Source organism: Homarus americanus, unplaced genomic scaffold (genome assembly GCF_018991925.1).
Source record: "Homarus americanus isolate GMGI-L3 unplaced genomic scaffold, GMGI_Hamer_2.0 scaffold45595, whole genome shotgun sequence".
NCBI classification, from domain to species: Eukaryota; Metazoa; Arthropoda; class Malacostraca; order Decapoda; family Nephropidae; genus Homarus; species Homarus americanus.
In genome coordinates, this window is record NW_024738941.1 from 173,564 (window position 1) to 197,500 (window position 23,937).

At 40.4% G+C, this 23,937-nt stretch overlaps 1 protein-coding gene across 1 annotated transcript in view; it reads right to left on the minus strand.

Annotated features, from left to right (window-relative positions):
• LOC121874396 (neural cell adhesion molecule 1-like) overlaps positions 1-23,937 on the minus strand; it is a 161,235-nt gene that overhangs the window by 119,112 nt on the left and 18,186 nt on the right. The window contains exon 2 of the mRNA XM_042378525.1: positions 3,100-3,138. The gene's annotated coding sequence lies outside the window, so the exon portion shown is untranslated. The remainder of the gene's footprint in view (positions 1-3,099; positions 3,139-23,937) is intronic.

The window sequence follows — 23,937 nt, forward strand, 5'->3', positions numbered from 1 at the left end:
GGAAGCAGAAACACCTGACTCTATTGGGATCTCTAAGTGATTTCTTCTTCAAAATTTTAAAATCAATAATTAAAAGACGAGATATTTAGTTACATATATATATATATATATATATATATATATATATATATATATATATATATATATATATATATATATATATATATATATATATATATATATATATATATATATATATATTGGCCAGAACAGGAACAACAACACCCTCACACCGTCATATATTTTTTCTCGAAGTCATAAAATGTATTGTGAGCCTTCGGGTTACTGGCTTCCCTTTCCCATCCTCCCTCTCTCACTTTTCCTTTAGTTCCTCTTACATGGCCCCTTACATGGTTCTCATTGTCATCCTTTATCACAATCTCTCCTATTCCTTCCCTCCCTCCATGTTTTATTAACCCTTAAAGTATCCCACCTCCTCTTCTCTCACCCCTCCCACCTTTCCCACTAACTCTGTACCTTTACCGCCTCTCCTTCTTTTCTTCCTCTTCCTCTCTCCTTACCCACACCTCTGTTATTCTCCTGTCAAATCCTTCCTCTTCTCTATATTATTACAGTCCCCCCTTCATTCCATCTCCCTTTTCTCCCCTTCCTTCGCCTCCCAACAAAATTCCTTCCGCTCTTTAAATCGTTACAATTCCCCCTTCCCCCTCCCTCTTTCTGCTTCCCATTTCTCCCTTCCCACCTCCCTCACTCGATTCCTCTTTACCTTCTTCTCTCATTCTCCTTTTCTTCCTCCTCCCTCTTCTTACCCTCCTCTTCCTCCTCCTCCTCCTCCTCCCCCCCTCCAATACGTTCATGGACGACTGCCAAGAAAGTCTCGGTGTTTTTGTTGTCTCAAATTATTTCCTAGTTTCTTTTTACTTTTTGACATTAATCTCTCGGAGGAAGAAAGGCGCAAGTAACAAGAGAGAGAGAGAGAGAGAGAGAGAGAGAGTGTACATTTTTCTTTCAATTAACATAATGTATTACTGTTCTTGGTTATGTTAATGTCACTACGAGCGGTGACGTTCAGTTGGGGAAAGGGAGAGGGAGGAAGAGGGAGAGGGATAAAGAGGGAGAGGGAGAGGGAGATCATTTAGAGACGAATCTTTAAACCTGAAATCCTGAGGAAGAAAAGAAAGAGGCAGATAAAGGAAGAACATAGAAAGAGAAGGGGAAAGAAAAAATAAAGAGAAAGAGAGAAAGAGAGAGAGAGAGATAAAACCAACTGAAACTTCCTAACCTAACCTAACCTGCCCACCTTCTTAAATACCCACTCGGATAAGACTCAACTGCAACTAAGACTTAAAAGCGTTGACGCAAACTCTCACTCTGACAAAGACTTGAACAGCGAGGCCCATCTTAGACAACTGTATCTTGTGAGAGAAAGAGAAAGACAGGTAGGAAGACCGAGAGACAGACAGAGAGACAGGAAGACAGAGATAGGCAGACAGAAATATTGACGACGAAGACCATATAAAGACCAAATGACAACACAACCCGAAAATAAGGTGGTCTTAGATTATGTTTTGTAATGAACTCTGTAATGCACTGTAATTTGGAATTCATTATGCTGGTTTGCTGTAATGAAGTGTGTATACATAAACTCAGTCCTCGCACACACACACACACACACACACACACACACACACACACACACACTTCCTCGTTATTATTTCTGTCTCACTCACTCTTTCATTTACCAAGGAAGTATTGAATAAAAGAAGGGGAAGAGGGAGGGAGAGAGGAAGGAGACTGGTGGTGCAGAGAAGGAGAGAGGGAGAGGAGGAGGAATGGAAGCGAAGAGAGAGGGAGAGGAGGAGGAATGGAAGCGAAGAGAGAGGGAGAGGAGGAGGAATGGAGATGAAGGTTAGGGAAAGTGGAAGGGAGGAGGTAGAGGACAGTGAGGGAGGAGAGAGGACGGGAAGGAGGAAGGGAGAAGTAAAATGAGGGAGGGTGGTAGGGAGGAGGTAAAGGAAGGAGGGAGTGAAGGAGGAAGGAGGATGAAGGTAAGGGAGAGACGAAGGGAGGGAAGGAGGGAAGAAGGAACGAAGGAAGAGAGGAGTATAGTGAGGAAGAGAGGAACGGAGAGATAGAGGGAGGAAAATGAGAGAATGATGTATACAATAGCGATGAGAAAGAAATGAGAGGGAAGATAATTAAGAATCACCACAAGCACCTTTAAACCCTTTAACGAGGACGCTACTAATCCTTACAACTTAATCTAACTAACCCATTTAATCCAGCCTTACAACCCACTTAAACACGAACGCCTTTATTACCTGTACGGACGCCATTTATGCCTTTTAAGTACGTTCCATTGTTCCGTATAAGATGAACCCTTTAACCCTTTCAAATGGACCCTACTAACTTACCCCTTCAGCCTAATATTACCCCTTCAAGCGCATCTTACTCACCCCTTCAAATTTATATTACCCTTTCAAATGGAGCCTACTTACCCCCTTCAAACAAGCTCTACTTACCCCTTCAAACAAGCCCTACTTACCCCTTCAAATGTGTCCTATACCCTTACCTTCCTGACGGGACCATACTAAACCCCTTTAATCCAACACCACTTAACCTGAGCCACTTGACGACTCTTGAGACCAATTACCGGACCTACTTGACCTAACAAAGTAGTAAGGGCTCTCTTCCTTCTTCACCCCCCCACCCATCTGGGCTCTCCTTCTTTCTCCTCCCCCACTCAGGTCTCTTCTCCTTCTCCACCCTCCTCCTTCCTCATGGTTCTCTGTCTTCCTTCTCCCCTCTCATGACTCACTTCTTCCTCTTCCTCATTTCTTCTTTCTCCTCGTCCGGGGTCTCCTCCTCCTTCTGCTCCCCTCATGGCCCTCCTCCTCCTCAGGCTTCTCCTCCTCCCCCCTCATGGCTCACCTCCTCCTCCTCCTCCTCCTCCTCCCCATCAGGGCTCTGCTTACCGCTCTTGGCTTTTTCTCTCTTATTCTTTATTATTTTGTTGATCCTATTTACGTTGTCAAGTATTTCATTTATTTTCCTTGTTTGCTCTCTCTCTCTCTCTCTCTCTCTCTCTCTCTCTCTCCAAGCAAAATAAAGACACAATTAAAGCTACAGTTATATTACCGTCCTGTTGAATCACCCAGCTGTGTCGATGTCTCGTACCTGCCAGTGAGAAAATACCTGTCAATTAACCCTTTTATGTGCACATTTATACCTGCCCATATTACCATAATATATATATAAACAGCATTATTGTTGTTATTGTTGTATAAATTTTACCATTCCAAAACAAATACAGTATACAAATATACATATACATAATATAATCATACACTATACATAAATAATTCATATGGTAATTTTGTATATATTTAAACATTTGTGTAATATATGTATTTATATTTCATTGGGAATTATAATAAATGAATGAGAATAATGTGTGTTTTAAATGGATTATATTATAGTGGTTATTTACACGTTTTAAAGAGTTCAATAGTTTGTGTGTGTGTATTGTATTTTAGCATGGTTCAGGTGATGATAGTGGGTTAATTATTATCGGTTAAGGTCATACTGGAGTTACTCATTAAAACTAATACGTATAAATATGTAAACACACACACACACACACACACACACACACACACACACACACACACACACACACACACACATTTTACATAATATAGAAACTGGTATATTTTTCATCACGTGAATTATTTGTTTTAATTTTTTAATATTTCTACCACAGTAAACACTCCTCTACTGCCCTCACAGCACCACAGTAAACACTCCTCTACTGCCCTCACAGCACCACAGTAAACACTCCTCTACTGCCCTCACAGCTCCACAGTAAACACTCTACTGCCCTCACAGCTCCACAATAAACACTCTTCTGCCCCACAGCACCACAGTAAACACTCCTCTTCTGGTCACTCTCACAACACCACAGAACACTCCTCTACTGCCCTCACAACACCACAGTAAACACTCCTCTACTGCCCTCACAACACCACAGTAAACACCTCTACTGCCCCTCACAGCACCATGCCACACTGCCCCAGCACCACAGTAAACACCTCTTCTGCCCTCACAGCTCCACAGCAAACACTCCTCACTGCCCTCACAGCACACAGCAAACACCTCTACTGCCCTCACAACACCACAGTAAACACCTCTACTGCCCTCACAGCACCACAGTAAACACTCTTCTGCTGCCCTCACAACACCACAGTAAACACTCCTCTACTGCCCTCACAGCTCCACAGTAAACACCTTCTGCTGCCCTCACAGCACCACAGTAAACACTCCTCTACTGCCCCCACAACACCACAGTAAACACCTCTTCTGCCCTCACAGCCCCACAGCAAACACCCCTCTACTGCCCTCACAGCACCACAGTAAACACTCCTACTGCCCTCACAACACCACAGTAAACACTCCTCTACTGCCCTCACAGCACCACAGTAAACACTCTTCTGCCACAACACCACAGTAAACACCTCTACTGCCCTCACAGCTCCACAGTAAACACTCTTCTGCTGCCCTCACAACACCAGTAAACACTCTTCTGCTGCCCTCACAGCACCACAGTAAACACTACTGCCCTCACAACACCACAGTAAACCTCTACTGCCCCTCACAGCACCACAGTAAACACTCCTCTGCCCTCACAGCACCACAGTAAACACTCCTCTTCTGCCCTCACAGCACCACAGTAAACACTCCTCTACTGCCCTCACAACACCACAGTAAACACTCCTCTACTGCCCTCACAACACCACAGTAAACACTCCTCTACTGCCCTCACAACACCACAGTAAACACTCCTCTACTGCCCTCACAGCGCCACAGTAAACACTCCTCTGCTGCCCTCACAGCACCACAGTAAACACTCCTCTACTGCCCTCACAGCACCACAGTAAACACTCCTCTACTGCCCTCACAGCACCACAGCTACTCCACTTTTCTCTTCATTATTCACTAGATACGGCAGCTGATTATACATACAAAGTCATGCAGATCTTAGCTGTATTTTCTGACAATTTTCAGGCCGTGGATTTTCAGTTTTGTCACGATTTCGGCAGTTGGTGTTGAGTTCCATGAGAAATTGTTGCAATGTGGTGCAACACGGGAGCACACGGAGGGTAATCTTGCAAATGAAGCGTGAATGTTGATTGTGTCTGGTTTTGTCGGGTTTCCAATACGAGGGTTTGTTTGTTCTTGATTATTGTGGGGGTACGTGGTGTGTTTTTCATCATGGTGAATGTGTGGTATTTTGGGTATAATAAGAGTCGATTTTATTTTGATTTCAATTAAAACTTTTCCAAGATCCTGATAGTTTTTTTCTTAGATGTATATTCGGTATATTATTGATATATGTTTCCGGTGTTCTGAAAATTCATACAAATTAAGTGACGTAAGTATCTTGTGTGTGTGTGTGTGTGTGTGTGTGTGTGTGTGTGTGTGTGTGCGTGTGTGCGTGTGCGTGTGCGTGTGTGTGTGTGTGTCAGTATAAAAAAAATAGTAACCCCTCCCCCCGTGCTATTGTTCAAGCCGCAGTAGCTATCCCTGCAGTAATTGTCCCTCATATACGCATTATTGATTTCACCCTCGGCTGGGCCACCATTAGTCACCTGCCTGTACACGGGGGCCAGCGCTCACCCCTCCCTCCCTCCATCTCTCCACCTCACACTACCTTATCACACCTGCACTGTCTCTCCTCCTTCCTGAGATACGACACGACCGTCTCTCTTGTGATGGCGGTGAGGAACCCACGTTAAGGCAGGAGAAGTCGTAAATATGTCTGTACTAATGTTAAAATGAGTTTCATGAGGACAAATTAGATAACGTTGTCCTGTACTTTGGTGGTTTTGTGGACACGGAGAGGAGGAGTGGATCCTTTCTGTGTGTTTTAATTTATTTAGTTTTTACTTTTGGGAGGATGGGGAGTAGTCTTGCTGTCTTCCCTTCTCTCCTGATGGTTTTTATTGGCCCCTCAGATAATATGTTTTCCTGGTCACTCAGATAACATGATTATCTGCCCATTTAGATAAAATATCTTCCTGGCCACTCAGATAACATATCTTCCAGGGCACTCAGAAAATGTCTTCTTGGCAACTCAGATAACTTGTCTTCCTGCCCACTCAGATAACCATTAAAACTCAACCCACTTCATAAGCCACAAGGTACTAAGATCACGTGGCTACAACACCATAAGACAGCATAGGTGACATACAGTGTGCAAGCAATTACCTCTCTATATATTGGCGCCCAATCAACTTCACGAAGCCAGATGTGTTGACGTAGTTGCGTTAGGGAGCACCGGCTCAGACTTACAGGCGCAGGGCGAGAGTCGTGAGGGCGGTGATTATGGTATGATAATTTGTGTGATGAAGGTGTGATGTACTGTAGGATAAAAAGAGAGACTAAGAAATTGATGGAGAGAGAGAGAGAGAGAGAGAGAGAGAGAGAGAGAGAGAGAGAGAGAGAGAGAGAGAGAGAGAGAGAGAGAGAGAGAGCCTTGGCAGATAATATCATTGAGAATGTGACTGTAGGCATTCAATTTTGGCCCTTATTCAGAAATGGCCCACTGAAGCAACTACACACAACAATTTTGAAAATTGTGACGATGTTGCACTAAAACTTTATTCTACTGTATAACTAGACGCGTTCTCTATAGTGTGTCTGAAATATTTCTACTCATACTGAACCAATGTAAAGATGTAGGAAGATTTTACTAAATTAGATTTGAATGTGAAGAATGTTGGTTCTTGTGGTGAGGGACACTGATGCCTTACCTAAGTGAGTTATAAGGACGTGAACCCCTTGAGTTATGTCATGAGAAAGAGATCTAAGTTCGAGTGTGTGTGTGTGTGTGTGTGTGTGTGTGTGTGTGTGTGTGTGTGTGTGTGTGTGTGTGTGTGTGTGTGTGTGTGTGTGTGTGTATGTATTTGTTCAAGCCCACGTAATATAATATCATAAAGATTATATGATTCTTACTGTAAACACCATGATGACAATGAGAGGTCAATACCACAAAACACGGTCATGGCGGAATGACTGGCTGGCCACAAGAGGGGTAAGACTGTACACCCCCCCCCCCCACACACACACACACACACACATCTTTAGGGATAATACCAGTCGATTAGTGAATAAGAGTAGGGGTTGAGTCTCGTAATTAAGGCTAGGTGGTAATTTAACCCATTTACGTGTGGAAGTTAGTATTTTTGTTGTTGGAAAAGTAGGGTACTAGTTTTAATGACGGAAGACAGACAAAACCCACTACTTCGATGACCATAACCCCAGAGGACTTCACTGTTGGGGATTATTGTAGAAGGATGGAGGAGGAGGAGAAGAAGGAGAAGAATGAGAAGGAGGAGGAGGAGGAGGAGTAGAAGAAGAGGAGGAGAGCAACGTGAATTTTGATAATCCAGTACACTTAAGATGACCTCAGCTTGAATTAGGAAGGTTTTTGCCTGGAGAGAGTGACTGTGTGTGTGTGTGTGTGTGTGTGTGTGTGTGTGTGTGTGTGTGTGGCTGGAAGGTTGTGTTTAGTGGTGTTTATTGCTAGTGTGGCGTGAGTGTGGAAAGGTAAGGTTTTGGAAACATTATGTTGTGTTCTGAGTAGCTAATACCCGAAGGTTAGGTGAGGTTAGGTTAAGTTAAGTTAGGTTAGGTTAGTGAAATAAGGTCTTCCTGGATCTAGGCCTGGTTACGTTTCTTTACACAAGCGTCTATCATATGATGTGCTTATAGTCTCTGGTTAGACCTTCAGAGCAATGACCCGTAAATCGTTATCTTTTTGTTGACTTAAATTCGAATTATTAACAAATTTATATGTCGATTTTTTATCTATCTGCTGGTGTGTACGAGAGAGAGAGAGAGAGAGAGAGCCAGCCTACCATACCTTGAGATGTCCTCGCATAAGCAAGTCAAGGGGGCAAGGTCTCCCCCCAACCCCCTAATATGGACGAGAAAATATGAAAATACTTGTCCACAATGATCGGAATTCAGAGGTGATGACGCGTCGAGATGATGTATAGATGTTTGGGAGTCAAAAGAAGAATTGGAACGTCTCGTAAGGGAATTCTGAGTAGGGGTTTTGACAGTTGGGATGAATGTTAATGGGTGTAAAGGTGTATTTATTGTACTATAGTTGAGAGGGTCGACTTATGGGAATGTTTTACTTATTTCTGTGATTTTGGGGGGTCCCTCCTCCCCCCCTCTCTCTCTCTCTCTCTCCGTCTTTACCTATGAGTGATATAAGGTTTGGCATGACTAGAAGGGATGAAGAAAACAAAGAGGATAATAGTGGAAGAGAAGAAATCAAAACTGTTGGTGCTACAGTGTGTTTGTGTGTGTGTGTGTGTGTGTGTGTGTGTGTGTGTGTGTGTGTGTGTGTGTGTGTGTGTGTGTGTCCTCTCGTACAAGACTTCTGACAGCTTCAGTATGAATTATCTAGGGTTTATTTGTTTAAGCCTAAATAATAGGCTTAACGGGTGTGTTAAGGAAGAATTCAGTGACTCACCTTATATTGAGAGTAGGAAGAGAGTAGACGAGTAAAACTATTGACTCTTACAGGGGAGAGTAACAGTAGCGATATAATAAAGTTGATGGATACTTCTCATGATGTCAAGTTTATATATGATAAAATTCCGGTATTAGAGAGCGTTTCCTAGCACTCTGAGTCTCACTTCACAAACAGTTCAACATATTAAAATCCATTCAGGATCACTTGACAGCGTTGAGTTTGAGCCGACCAGCAATTTCTGGGGTGGTGCTTTAGTCGTGCCTTTCATGACCTACGGAGCCCTGTCCCGCCCCAACTTTTGTAGAGACCAAGTTTTGTATGCATGAGGACTGACGGGGAGTGGGGCGTGACGCTGTTTTGTAGCGCAGCCCTTTTTTCACCCGCCTGTTTCCTGTTTGTGTTCCACGGCGACACATTTCCTTCTCCTTTGACAATTTCGACGAGAGCTTATTTTCCTACATATTCTCTGGAATTCTTGTTCTTCATATTTTCAGTGTCCATATTGCCTTCACCCACAACACACACTGTCCTGTGACGATTCTGACATGATTGTTTGTCCTCATATTTTCTGGATATACTATTTACCATAAATGCTTAATAATTTGTCAACATGGTGTCTCTTTTCACTTCCTTCATCGTCATCCTTTCTGCTGTAACAAATTCTGACCGTCCATCTTTTTCGTATTCTCTGGTAGCCTTGTACAGTATACCATATTTTCCCCCTTTTCACAGTTTCTTTCTTAATCAGACGACGCCACTCTGGTATTCCAGGCCTCTGCACTCTCGAATTTCCATATCGATTTGGTCTATCTGGGAGCAAATATTTTTTTCTTTCAATGGATTTTTCTATAAATATATTCTAAAAGACAATTCCAGAGGGCTAGGATTTTTCTAGTTTCTGTTAGTGGCATGATACAGTATATGCTCCCCAAAACCTCATTTTCCGCATATTTTAATTAAAAAGTATAAAGAACAAAAAACACCTAACATATTTGTTGATAACGTCACACGAGGAATTATTGTTAGTGGTAGCCTAGTTAAAGAGATTGACAAGCTACCTTGGATTAACCAGTTAGTTTTCGGATTGAAACCTCGGCTTTCACTTGACTTTACTGCTCGCTCAGGTCCCAGACTGACATAAGGACAACAGACAACAGACTTAATCCAATAGTGAAACTTATTTATGCTTTCTTATCATTGTATGTCGTCAACCCATACAGGTGCACGTTACATAAAGCCATGGAGACACGATACGACATTTGATCACTGTGTAAAGAATGTGTATATATATATATATATATATATATATATATATATATATATATATATATATATATATATATATATATATATATATATATATATATATATATATATATATATATATATATATATATATATTAAAAAAGAGTTATAATTTTCTTCTTACTTCCTAAATTTGTTTTAAAATTCATGATGATCCACACAACACTCACGCTATACAAAGATCAGTCTCCTCAGTATATACCATACAGAAAAATTAGGTCAAATAAGAATGAGCCAAGGTGGATGACCAGAAATCTTAAACATGACATAGGAATAAAGAAAGGAATATATATATAAGAAATTAAAGGGAGGGGAGGAGCAGCTCAGAAACAGGTATAATGAACTATCTAGGAATGTTAAGAAAAATGTAAGGAAAGCAAAGAGAGACTATGAAATCAAAATAGCAAGAGAATCCAAGGCGAATCCCAAGGGATTTTTCCAGGTATAGAGGATAGAGGTCAAGGACAAAGTTTGGGCCTTTAAAGTCAAGGAGGGGAGAAGTGATAAATGGCAGTGAAGAAATAAGCAAAACTATATTACAGAGGATGTCAGCTGACGCCGAGGCACTGGCACCCATGTAGGCATTCAGAGCAGTACTCCCGGGTTAAATATTATTATTTTAAACTGAAGACCTGGGCGAGGCAAAATGCCAGCCTTCTCACTGCATCTCCTCCATGTGTTTGAGTGAGATCAATATCTACGGTGTACAAACTCGTTTATCTTACCAGAGGATGAATTGGTCCACACACACACACACACACACACACACACCTGTAATAGTTGGGGAAATATGTATGATGGAGACTAGTCCAGTTGGGGACATCATACTGATCCAAGTGTGAGTCATTTTTCCGGTCCAGCAGGGGAAATGAAACTGTTCCAGTGAGATGCGTTATAGAGGTTCCTTTGGTGACGGATACTATAGACCCGTCCAGTGGCGGATATTATAGACCGGTTCAGTGACGGATAGTATAGACCATACCAGTGACAGATATTATAGACCGGTCCACAGGCGGATAGTATAGACTGGTCCAGTGACGGATATTACACACCGGTCCAGTGATGGATATTATAGACCGGTCCAGTGACGGATATAATACACCGATACAGTGATGGATGTTATAGATTGGTCCAGTGAGAAGAGCTGTGAGTGACGGGAGGAGATGGACGTCACAGGACCTCGACAGAATCTCGGGAAGACATATTACCCTCCCGACGTGTACGGATGACTGCAGTAACAGCTGCCTCGTTCACCTGGAAGTGTGGAGGTGAGGAGAAAACGTGAAGAAACATCGTGAAAATAAGAGGCAAGAAGATACATACAGAAAGAAGAAACTAGAAAGTAGAAGCACAAGAGAAATGAGAATAAGATTATAAAGAAAAGGAGAAAAAATCAAACAGGCAGATTAGGGTAGACTCAACACTTTTTTAACTTATAAGAAAACTAAAATTAATTTTAAGCTTCACGCCACCCAATCATATGCTAGAACAACCAGAGAACAACTATTGATCGTCTTCCACCAATCACAGAGCTTAAAACGACCGAAATATAGTGGAATTGAGTATAAGATGACAGTTTAATTCTCTCTCAAATTCCCAAGGCATCAAAGAAAACGTGGTGAAGTTGCTTTTGGTAAATATAAGGACAAATTATACATATTAGATGCTTATAGTCTTTCATGGACCTCAAAATGAACCCAAATTACAGGGTCTTGGAATTTATGGGTGGTGTTTTTCACTCATGAATCACGACAGTACAGTTTAGTCACACGTAGTTGGGTATTAGAAGCTAAGATGGTGTTGTAGTCGTGTCGCTTGTATGAGTATAAGAGACTATCATTACTTACACGTGTTTGAGATTCCTTATAACCTTTACTAACCAAACCTGACCTGACCTAACCTAACCTAACCTAGATTCGTAAATTGTGTGATTTATTCCTCTTAGGCTAAATTGGAAACTCGTTGATTATCTCTCTCTCTCTCTCTCTCTCTCTCTCTCTCTCTCTCTCTCTCTCTCTCTCTCTCTCTCTTGTTACCCCCTTCTCCCTCTCCCTCTCTTGCTTTCCTTCCAATCTCCCTATTTCTCTTTCTCCCTCTCTCCCTCCCAAACTGTCACGTTCCTTATATTTTTGGTCCGTTCACATAAGACAAACAACATACATGCAAGAGATGGAGGGGAAGACATGAGAGGATGAAGAAGAACGGAAAAAATATAAAATAAGATGATGGTAGATATAAGATATAAATTAAGAAATAAGAGAAAAGAAGATGGTTGTATTAGAACCTAATAATAATAATAATAATAATGATAATAATAATAATAATAATAATAATAATAAAAATAATAATAATAACAATAACAATAATAATAATAATAATAATAATAATAATAATAATAACAATAATAATAATAATAATAATAATAATAATAATAATAATAGTCTGATGGTCACTGGAAAGTGTCTATTGAAAAAAGGAGAAGACTGTAACACAAAATAATAATACTACAGAGAAAAAATGCGACCAAATATTCAGTATCGAAAAAAAGGAATCCTCAACTGTTAATGAAATCTCTCTGGGAATCGAACCATGTCATTCAGGTCATTTTTGTGATCTGTTGGTCCACTCAGCCTCAGATATATAACTCCAAGTGGAGTAGTGGACACACACCGATGACATTAAAAGATACAAAAAATAAATATTGAGATCATTTCTAATTCTCCGATATCTGAAGGAGACGATTTCTCTCTCGGTCAGGTAATGTAGTGCTCAAGGTGATAATACATACCTTGCTGGCTCACCATCTGGTAAATCTTACACATTGGTAATTGTCTGATTATTGATTATAAACTATGTATTATTAAGTAGCGATAGGGTGTGTGTGTGTGTGGTATTTTGAGGTAGTCTGTGAGGAAGTTTGTGGTGGTGTTGACAGATTTTTCGTCGTGAGACACATAAGTATTTATTGAATATCCAGTTAGACCTCCGGATCACCTGAAGATTAGACACAAGACCTAACCTAACCTTACCTCCTCAGGTTCCGTTATGGTGTTTAATCATCAAAAGAGATAAGCTGCAGTGTCTAATCTTCAGGTGATCCGGATACATAATCTTTTTCTTACCTGTCATCAGTAATCCTCTCCTTCCCAGAGTCCTCACCAACACCAGAACAAGGTTGATACACTAAACATTTACCTCAATGGATATTTCACGCTGTTTATGCTTGACATTTTAGGAGACAAGACAGACAGATACGCACTGCTTCCCCTCCCATCACTTATATTTTTCATTGAACCAATATTTGTTCCTCAATGGCCTCCCTGCCTGGTTACAACGCACACACGTACCTGACGCCTTCCCTGCTATTCACACCGTCACTATTTACCGTCGCTCTCGTCTGTTTTCATTGTTTCTGTCTTTCGTACACGGATGAATGGCTAATAAACAACGCAGATAGTTAATTAGTGAGTTTTTTGACGAAAATAATATCACAATATGTATACATGCTTACAAAGTTGGTAACACACTACAAAATCATTTATCTAGAAAATTAACCGTTAAATATAGCTTATACGTGTCTTTTCATATTACCTTTATGTCCAGTTATATAATCATACACGTATTAATAAAGTACTCTACATTATCAATATACTTACACAATTATCCACAACTACTCATAGAGGAACAGACTAACATTCTAAATATAAGTCAACATCCAGAAGACATACAACATTCTAACAAAACCTGAACCTTCGTATGAATGTTGTTCTCTCCCCCCCCCCCTCCCCGCCACCTTACTGTCTTTACCCCCAGATTATGAGACATGAGTCGTAGTCTTATAAATGATCTTCCTCTGTGTGGTCTGGTATATACATTTCACTAGAGTATATCTGATATACTATTGACTCAGGATATATACGTGACATATTCTGCTGTGAAATTTGGTTTGTTTCTGGTAAAAAGACATAATATTTTTCAATGGGTTAGATGAAATACCAACCTCTCCATCTTTCTCTGGTTCACCTCCTGCTTCTGTATTTCACTCATGACTCTACTATTCATTAGGTATAAGACTATCTCTAGCTTCCAGGTCTCCTCTCATACCTTCCTGTATATGATAGGTCACCGCTCAACGTCTTGTCTCCCTACATGACGAATGATTATGTATTACCAGTAAATAATTCTTATAGATATTTATCACTGGACGCCCATGGTTATTGATAGTATTAACCCCTCTATCAACATCAATGGTCAATCCCAGCAGCTAACATCCGTGGTTCAGCAACTCTCGCGTTAAACTCTTCTATCATCACTACCACATGTTATTTTTACTTGGTTACATGATGATAACCAAACAGGAAGTCAACCACAATACACAGAATCCCTAAGAGGTATATACAGTATAGTCCACCAATTTTAAATCCTGGATAACATGATAGTTTAACCCAAATCTATTCTTCACTACAAACATCACAAACATCAATTCACTTTACAACATTCAACACTTAACACTGAAACAACATAATACCACCGCGATGTTGATCTAGTCTCGAGGGATGAAAATAAACATTGAATTCCCACACAGTAATACCACACCTCGTCTTTGGTTTCTCAGGTCATGATGGTAAATGTCAATAAAAAAATCTTAGAATATCCGGTTTTTGTAATTTGTCTTTCACTTCATGCATATTCCAAGAACACCGTCATCATCGTCTCATCCTCATCATCATCATCGTCTCATCGTCATCATCATCATCATCATCATCATCATCATCATCATCATCGTTTCACCTTCAACATCGTCTCATCGTCATCATCGTCTCATCCCCATCCTTGTCTCATCGTCATCACAGTATCACCTTCATCATCGTCTCATCGTCATCATCATCATCATCATCATCGTCATCATCATCATCGTCTTACCGTCATCATCGTCATCATCATCATCGTCTCATCATCATCATTGTCTTACCGTCATCATCGTCTCATCATCATCATCGTCTTACCGTCATCATCATCATCGTCTCATCGTCATCATTGTCTTACCGTCATCATCGTCTCATCATCATCATCATCTTACCGTCATCATCATCATCGTCTCATCGTCATCATTGTCTTACCGTCATCATCGTCATCATCATCATCATCATCGTCATCATCATCGTCTTACCGTTATCATCGTCATCATCATCATGTCTCATCATCATCATTGTCTTACCGTCATCATCGTCTCATCATCATCATCGTCTTACCGTCATCATCATCATCGTCTCATCGTCATCATTGTCTTACCGTCATCATCGTCTCATCATCATCATCATCGTCATCATCATCATCGTCTTACCGTCATCATCATCATCGTCTCATCGTCATCATTGTCTTACCGTCATCATCGTCTCACCGTCTCTAGGAATCATTGTCTCTTCCTCGTCGTTGTCCTTCTCCTCCTCTAGTTTCTCCTACGTCAGGTAAATTGCACAACTTCGCTAATTTTTCCTTAATTAACTAAAGATTAATTTATATTTCTAATGTAAAAGGAAAAAAGTCTCTGCCTCTCTCTCTCTCTCTATCTCTCTCTCTCTCTCTCTCTCTCTCTCTCTCTCTCTCTCTCTCTCTCTGTCTGTCACACATGAAGCTCTCGTGAAGCTCCGTGGCTCTCCATCTGGGAGGTGTCCAGCTGTAGACGAGGCGATGATGACTTATCGTCCCTCACTATATCTCGGCAGCTGGTGGAAGGCAGAGAGAGAGAGAGAGAGAGAGCTACCAGGGAGAAGGAAGTGGAGATCGATGAGAGAATGAAAACTTGACGAGAAAAAAGTTAAAAAGGAAAAAGAAAAAATAATAAGAAAGGAAAAACAAGTTGAAGGTGAGAGACAGAAAAAAAGGAGAGAGAAAATCGAGGATACGAGGCAAGAAAATAAATTGCATAAAATATGAAACAGAGGGGAGAAGAAAAGCACAGAAGTGGGGAGGAGGAGGAGAAGAAGAGGAGGAAGGCAAGGAGAAGAGTAGGAGGAGAAGACAAATAGGTCACAGAGGCCGCAAGGTCAGGTGGCAGTTGGTTGGTTGGCCTCTCAAGGTCTAATGATTTTCTGAGATAGCTGACTACCTCCTCGCTAGCTTTGTGTACAGTAGTGTTAACATCAAGTATTACATCGTTTACTCTCAATGAACAGAAACAAACATTTTCTCCTCACCAATTATATTCTGGCTGACCGAATTTTGAACGAACTATTGTTGATTTTAGTTCATAATTACAAATGGTCGTTTACTGCATTTTATTAATAACATTGTTGGACTTTGTCAGTTGGTTATGTAAAGCCAAGCTGAGACACACACACACACACACACAAGCAGACGTCCACCCCCTCCACTTTACCCACACTAGTTAGAGTTAGTCTCCAGCTGAGTCGGTAGAGGAGAGGAGAGCCATCGACAGCCAACCAATCAACACAGGCGGAATTTGCTCACCAGCCAATAGCGTGCGTCAGAAATCCCAGGAATGTTAGTTCTGACGTCGGGTAGGCAAACAACTCCCTCGCGCTGATTGGATAGATTATCTCAAATCCTCCTCAAGGCAAATGTAGCCGATAGTCTCACCGGGCGAGGGTGGGAATAAAAGAAATACATTGTGTTGGGGGCTGTTGGCATCCATCATATATTGGTGGTGATCGTGTGGCCTCTTGGTGGTGAACTCTCCTCTCACACACTCTGAGGATGATTGTGAACTCTCCTCTCACACACTCTGAGGATGTTTGTGAACTCTCTTCTCACACACACTGAGGATGATTGTGAACTCTCCTCTCACACACTCTGAGGATGTTTGTGAACTCTCCTCTCACACACTCTGAGGATGTTTGTGAACTCTCCTCTCACACACTCTGAGGATGTTTGTGAACTCTCCTCTCACACACGCTGAGGATGTTTGTGAACTCTCCTCTCACACACACTGAGGATGTTTGTGAACTCTCCTCTCACACGCTCTGAGGATGTTTGTGAACTCTCCTCTCACACACTCTGAGGATGTTTGTGAACTCTCCTCTCACACACTCTGAGGATGTTTGTGAACTCTCCTCTCACACGCTCTGAGGATGTTTGTGATCCCTCCTCTCACACACTCTGAGGATGTTTGTGAACTCTCCTCTCACACACTCTGAGGATGTTTGTGAACTCTCCTCTCACACACTCTGAGGATGTTTGTGATCCCTCCTCTCACAAGCTCTGGAACATTTGTTGATATTAAACGTTTCTGTGAGGATAATCTAGGCAGTGACATTAAGAACGTTTTTTGGGGTACAGTTTTCCACACAAGTTTTAAGATTTCAAGATTTCTTTTGCAGTTGAGTTTAGATGCAACGTTATCATGAAAACGTTTTTTTAGGATGCATTATTTTCTAAACGTTTCCAGGTGTTTGATGCGTAAACGTTGATAATTTTGTGGGTCAATCTTTGAATACGCTTATTATTACATGGTGGTACTCTTTTGATAACCTAACCTCAGTGTGTGTGTAAACAAAATTCTTTTTAACAACGTATTTGGTATCCTGAAGAATTTTTGAAGATAAGCCTTAGGTGAGAATTTTCAATGAACATTTACATTCACTTGGTGTTTTTCTATGATAAACAAAAGAGAGCATTTATGACTATTACTCGATATTCCAAACCTTTAGGTGCTATTACACGTAGATGTTTTGAATATTTTGAAAGTATTTTTAATATTTTTGTGTTAATAGAATTGTGTTTAGGTTTTACTCATTAAACTTCGTCGTGTATTTATGGAAGATCAATAACTAGTGAAAGAAAAATGTTTTATATCTTTATTTGAAATATTTATGTACCGTAATTATCTTCATTTTGGAGGTTAAGGTTGGTGGTGAAGTAAAAACATTTAAGTCATCATAATGGTGTCGTGATGCATTATATGAGCCATTATAGAGAATTATGGTTATCTTTCTTTCTTTCTTTCTTTCTCCATAGTCTCTCTTTGTATCTCTTTTCTTCCAACTCACTCTCTGTCTGGCTCTCGAACTCTCTGTCTATCTATCTGACTCTCGAACTCTCTGTCTGTCTATCTATCTGACTCTCGAACTCTCTGTCTATCTATCTGACTCTCGAACTCTGTCTGTCTATCTGACTCTCGAACTCTCTGTCTATCTATCTGTGTCTCTCTCTCTCTCTCAGCATACAATTCAATGTAACAAACTTCTCACATCTCCTACAAACAAACAAGAACAACTCACACAGCAACAAGAAAAAACTAACATTAAGTTTGGACAATAAAGTGCAATTCTCACCAACACAAATAACTTTCCTCGACTGTTGACTACTGATGTTATAATGTATTTCCCACAGCTTAAGAATTTTATACCAATAGATCCCTTAAAACCATTAATATTCATTAAATCACAGAATAAATATCAAACTGAAAAATATATATATTATATTTTCTCTCTGTGAACTTCAAAATATATATTACAGGATGGTGCATAAATTGTTTTACATTAAAAAAAAAAAACTTTTGCAACAACCTGTATATACGTACGTACACCTTGGCCTTTGTAAATGTTTGCAGGTGACAGCACAAATAACCCATTCATTCAATAATAATATTATTAAAGTATGGAACGTTCTTGCCTCTTGGTGTTTATGTATCTATTATAAACTATAGGATGTGAATATTGTGGCGATGGTATTTAGATTTCATGGGGCTGTGAACCTTGAAATCCAGGGTCGGAATGATTTAAATAGTGTGATACAACATTATTTGTGAGGGGGAACTCCGGGTGGTCATGAGTTTGAAAATACAGACAGACAGACATACAGACAGACAGGCACATCTAGGGAGAGAGAGAGAGAGAGAGAGAGAGAGAGAGAGAGAGTATAAAAAGCTGTTTTTACCAAGGGGGAAATGTTCTCCTTCCTTTTCTGTTTCCTTTTGTTGTCTGAAGGAATGTCTGTATTCTTCTTTCCTTGTGCCTTTTTCCTCTATTTTCCCTAATTCACTTTCTCATCTTTCTTCTTCCTTCTCCATCACTCTTCTTTTCTGTTATTCTCTCCCTCTCTCTCCTTTCGTCTCCCTTTGTTTAAATTCCAATCTCTTTTATGTGTCTTTCATTCTTTCTGCCCTTTTCTCCGTCGCCCTCTCTCTCCTTCTGTCTCCCTTTCTCCTCTTCCCATCTGTCTCCCTCTCTTTTCCCCTTTCTCTTCTTCTGGCCTCCCTTTCTCCCTCTCTCTGTCTTTGCCTTCCTCTCCCACCCTATCAGTTTCTCTCTCCCTTTGCCTCTCTCTCTCTTTGCCTCTCTCTCTCTCCCTTTGCCCCCTCTCCCACTCTCTCTCTCTCTCTCTCGCCTGCTTTCCCCACTTTCTCTGTTATCCTTCACCCTCCTCATCCTTCAGTCTCCCTCTCAGCTTCGCCCACTCTATCATATATCAATTTCCTTTTCCTAATCTTGAGAATTTGTTGATCTGTCCTCTCTCTTAAGGCTAAAATAACTTACTCACGGTCAGTTTTTCCAGCTGTTGACTCTCTCTCTCGCTCTCTCTCTTTCTTTATGTGTTTTTTGTCTCTGTCTGTCTATTTCTTCTTAGATATCATTTATCTGTCTGTCTGTCTGTCTGTCTGTCTTTTTCTAGTTGACTCTATTCTGTCTCTCACATTCCCTCTCTGATAGTCTGTCTTTCTGTTTCTCTGTCTTTCTTTTCTTTTGTAATTTTTTGAGCGCCAGTATCTGTGTGTTTCTGCATTTTTATAATATTTTTTTATCTTTCTCTGTTGCTCTCTTTCTCCATTTCGCTCTTTATTTCTGTTTCGTTTGCAATCTATACGTTTATCTGTTTCTTTGTGTATCTATCTGTCTGTCTGTCTGATTGTCTTTACTGTAAAATCAAACCAAAACAACAGCAAAATCAACGATTAGATAAATCACCATCAATAACAGAATCAACAGTAAAAAATCACCAACAGTAGAGGCTCACACGGGGTAATAACAGTTGACCTCACCCGACACAGTTCAGGCTGGTAGTGGGCGGAAGAAATGGAGTAATTTCCTTCACACGTTGACAAATACCCAGTGAAAAAAAATAATCACCGAATGAAAAAGGGAGAGAGAGAGAGGCGTGGGACGGACTGGTGGCAGGGAGGGGTAGTGAAGCGCCCTGTCATAAAGGGAGAGAGAGAGGCGTGGGACGGACTGGTGGCAGGGGAGGGGTAGTGAAGCGCCCTGTCATAAAGGGAGAGAGAGAGGCGTGGGACGGACTGGTGGCAGGGGAGGGGTAGTGGAAGGGGAGGGGTAGTGAAGCGCCCTGTCATAAAGGGAGAGAGAGAGGCGTGGGACGGACTGGTGGCAGGGAGGGGAGAGTGAAACGCCTGGTGGCTAGTGAAGCATAAAGGGAGAGAGAGAGGCGTGGGACGGACTGGTGGCAGGGAGGGGTAGTGAAGCGCCCTGTCATAAAGGGAGAGAGAGAGGCGTGGGACGGACTGGTGGCAGGGAGGGGTAGTGAAACGCCCTGTCATAAAGCGAGGTAACAGTGAGGCCAGGATATCGGTGCCAAAATCGGTTTTTTCTCCTTTTCTTCCTTTTTTTATTGAAATCGGGTGTTTTTATTTTCGATTACGATTTGGGATGTTTGTTTTAAATCGTTTTCTATAATATATCGGTAAAAGGTGTAGTCATTCATTCCTCAGTATAAAGGTGTAGTCATTCATTCCTCAGTATAAAGGTGTAGTCATTCATTCTTCAGTATAAAGGTGTAGTCATTCATTCTTCAGTATAAAGGTGTAGTCATTCATTCTTCAGTATAAAGGTGTAGTCATTCATTCAGTATAAAGGTGTAATCATTCATTCCTCAGTATAAAGGTGTAGTCATTCATTCCTCAGTATAAAGGTGTAGTCATTCATTCCTCAGTATAAAGGTGTAGTCATTCATTCCTCAGTATAAAGGTGTAGTCATTCATTCCTCAGTATAAAGGTGTAGTCATTCATTCCTCAGTATAAAGGTGTAGTCATTCATTCCTCAGTATAAAGGTGTAGTCATTCAGTATAAAGTGTAGTCATTCATTCCTCAGTATAAAGGTGTAGTCATTCATTCCTCAGTATAAAGGTGTAGTCATTCATTCCTCAGTATAAAGGTGTAGTCATTCATTCCTCAGTATAAAAGTGTAGTCATTCATTCCTCAGTATAAAGGTGTAGTCATTCATTCCTCAGTATAAAGTGTAGACATTACTCCTTTTTCATGGGTTTCTTACAGTAGTTTATTCTCTCTCGGACTTTTAATCTCCACTTTTCTGGTTGAGTTTTCATCCCTGAATCCAATTATCTTACAGAACATCAACGAAAAGATTTATGCCATCCACTTTTCTACCTTTCTTTTATTTCCTTATTCACTTCTAATCTCTCTTATTTTTCCTGATTTTTTCCTTCCAGGTAAATTTATTCTTTTTTCCTGATCTGTTTTTTTTTTGTTCTGGGTAAGAATGTAAATTTCTCCATCTTTTTTGTGTGTTATTTTTCCCTTAGATCAATTGTAGTTATTTTTTTTTAGTTAAATTGGATAATAGACATATATACATGACCTTACCTGATAGAAGCTTCCCTTAACACTTACTTTAGGGGACGGGGTCAGGTTAGGTTAGGTTAGGTTTGGTTTGGTTGACTAGGCACCTTCCCCTTACAAGATATTGATAAAGCCATTCCCCCCAAACAACACCTATGGCTACTATAAATATGTACCCGACTTTGCAGTTGAGAAAATGGAAGACTGTCGAGTGCAGTGCCGACCACATTAGCTGTTTCTATACCGAGAATTCAGTAATTAGTGTTCCATAATCCCAGTTTTTATTATAATAACCTCCACTTCCCAGTCAGCTAGAGTAATTACCCCCAAAATTCCTTCACGCTGTGCTGTTTTTAGTCATCAAGGAAAATAGATTTAAATTATATGTCTAGCAATAAATTATCCTAAGGTAACGTCGACCACAAAATGAAACGAAAAAAATAATGGTCTGGCAAAGTGACGTCACATAATTAAAGTCTTAACATTTATATATTTGTATTTTTGGGGAGAATTTTTGTGTGTGTTTATTTTCGGGAATTTATGTGTACCGTATATGCTTAGTGGCGGTGAAGATAGTGGCGTGCCGTGGTAGAGTAGTGGTAGTGGTGTGGTGGTAGAAACGTGGTGGTAGTGGTGTTGCAGCTTAGGCGTGGTAATAGTGGCGTGGTAATAGTGGTGTGGTAGTAGTGTGGTCGCCCAAGCGTCTCAGAACCTCTAAATTGAGTCATTGATCTTAAGACACAACCAACAAAGGCAAGTCCAATACACTTTGTTTCACGCTCAGACTTTAATGGCTCACCACATCATTTGGCCTTTTATGCAGTAACAAGGCCAACTCACGGGCTGGACTTTTTGGACTTTTAAGGCCACTGATAAGGCCAAGAGTTACTAGACCCTCAACTCATTCATGAGATAATGGGTCCATGGACTTTTCCATCCAGATAATGTTAACTGAACTTGCTCTTCCAACTCACTCATAAGATACTGACGGATGTGGACTTATCTTCCAAGTCCATTCATCAGATCCGGATTATACTGGACTCTGGGCGGCTGTCTCATTCAACCCAAGCAAAGACTTCCGAAAATGGACTCGCTCACACTAAATTGAACTTTGCAAGTCCATTCCATTCCTTATGCGGCTGTAACTTTCCTAACCTCATGGGACTTACCCACATTCTACTGAACGTTACCGAGTCACTCCAGTCCCTTATTTCGAGATTCTTCTATGCAGGACTTACCCATATCATGTTGGCTTTTTCTCTGCATTTCCATTTATCATTCTAGGACTTAAAATAGTTGGACTCAGTCTTTATGTTGGACTTATTACTACGGTTTCATCTACCATTCTTGAACCTCTCAAAACAGGACTTGCCCCACATTGTGTTAAGACTTGAACCCTCCTCTCCATCTATTATTTTAGGACTTTCCAACTTACGACGGTCCTCCAAGCCAAGTCTTAAAGGGATTACATGAGGATTACAGCCAGGTATTATAAATCCTATGAGCGATTGCGAGACGTGAGGCGGATTTAAGTGACGCATCTTAATCCCGCTTAACCTTAGACTCACTTTTGGGTAAAGATTTTGTTGTGATAGTTGGGTGATATTTGTCTTGTATATATTTGTGTTGATGTATAATACTTTTGAGTTTGATTTACAATAAAGGAAAAAAAGATAGATTCGAGGGAAGTAGCATTATTTATTGAATTAGATACGACTAGACATTGAGACATATGTATAAGCGTACATATGTGAACAAGTATAACACACACACACATACATACACACACATACTTCAAAGATCAAGAACAAAATAAAACCGTTCTACTATCCACGTATTACGCATAAATAATTCATTACTTTTTTTATCATACTAGACAAAAAAGTTTGATTGACAGACAGTCAGGCACAACAGTATAATATCCATCGACAGAATGATAGACGACAATTCTGAAAAGAAAAAAAAATAGTTTTTGTGTCTTTCAACTCCCACGATAATTTTTTTCATAGCAAAATATCAAATAAGATTTAGTTTTTGGAGTTATCGTCATTTCTGTGAAGTCTATCAATCTATCTATCTATCTATCTATCTATCTATCTATCTGTCTGTGTCTGTCTGTCTGTCTGTCGGTTGGTCGGTCGGTCGGTCTGTCTGACCTTAGGGTCATTAAGTTTAGTCTTTATTGCAATAACACTTAAAATTAAGATGTGAGTCCGTACTTATAACTCCTTAAGGACGACGATTTAAGTTATGACACTCCAAGGACGATGGCTTAAGCTGTAACACTTAAAGATGATGGTTTAAGTTATAACACTCCAAGAACGATGGCTTAAGTTATAACACTCTGGCATGATGGACACACTTGAACATCTCCAAGAACCAAGTCTTAACATGCTATCCTACCCGCGGACGCATCTCAACCTTAGACTGCACTCAATTAGATTCGAGGGAAGTAGCATTATTTATTGAATTAGATACGACTAGACATTGAGACATATGTATAAACGTACATATGTGAACAAATATAACACACACACATACATACACACACATACTTCAAAGATCAAGA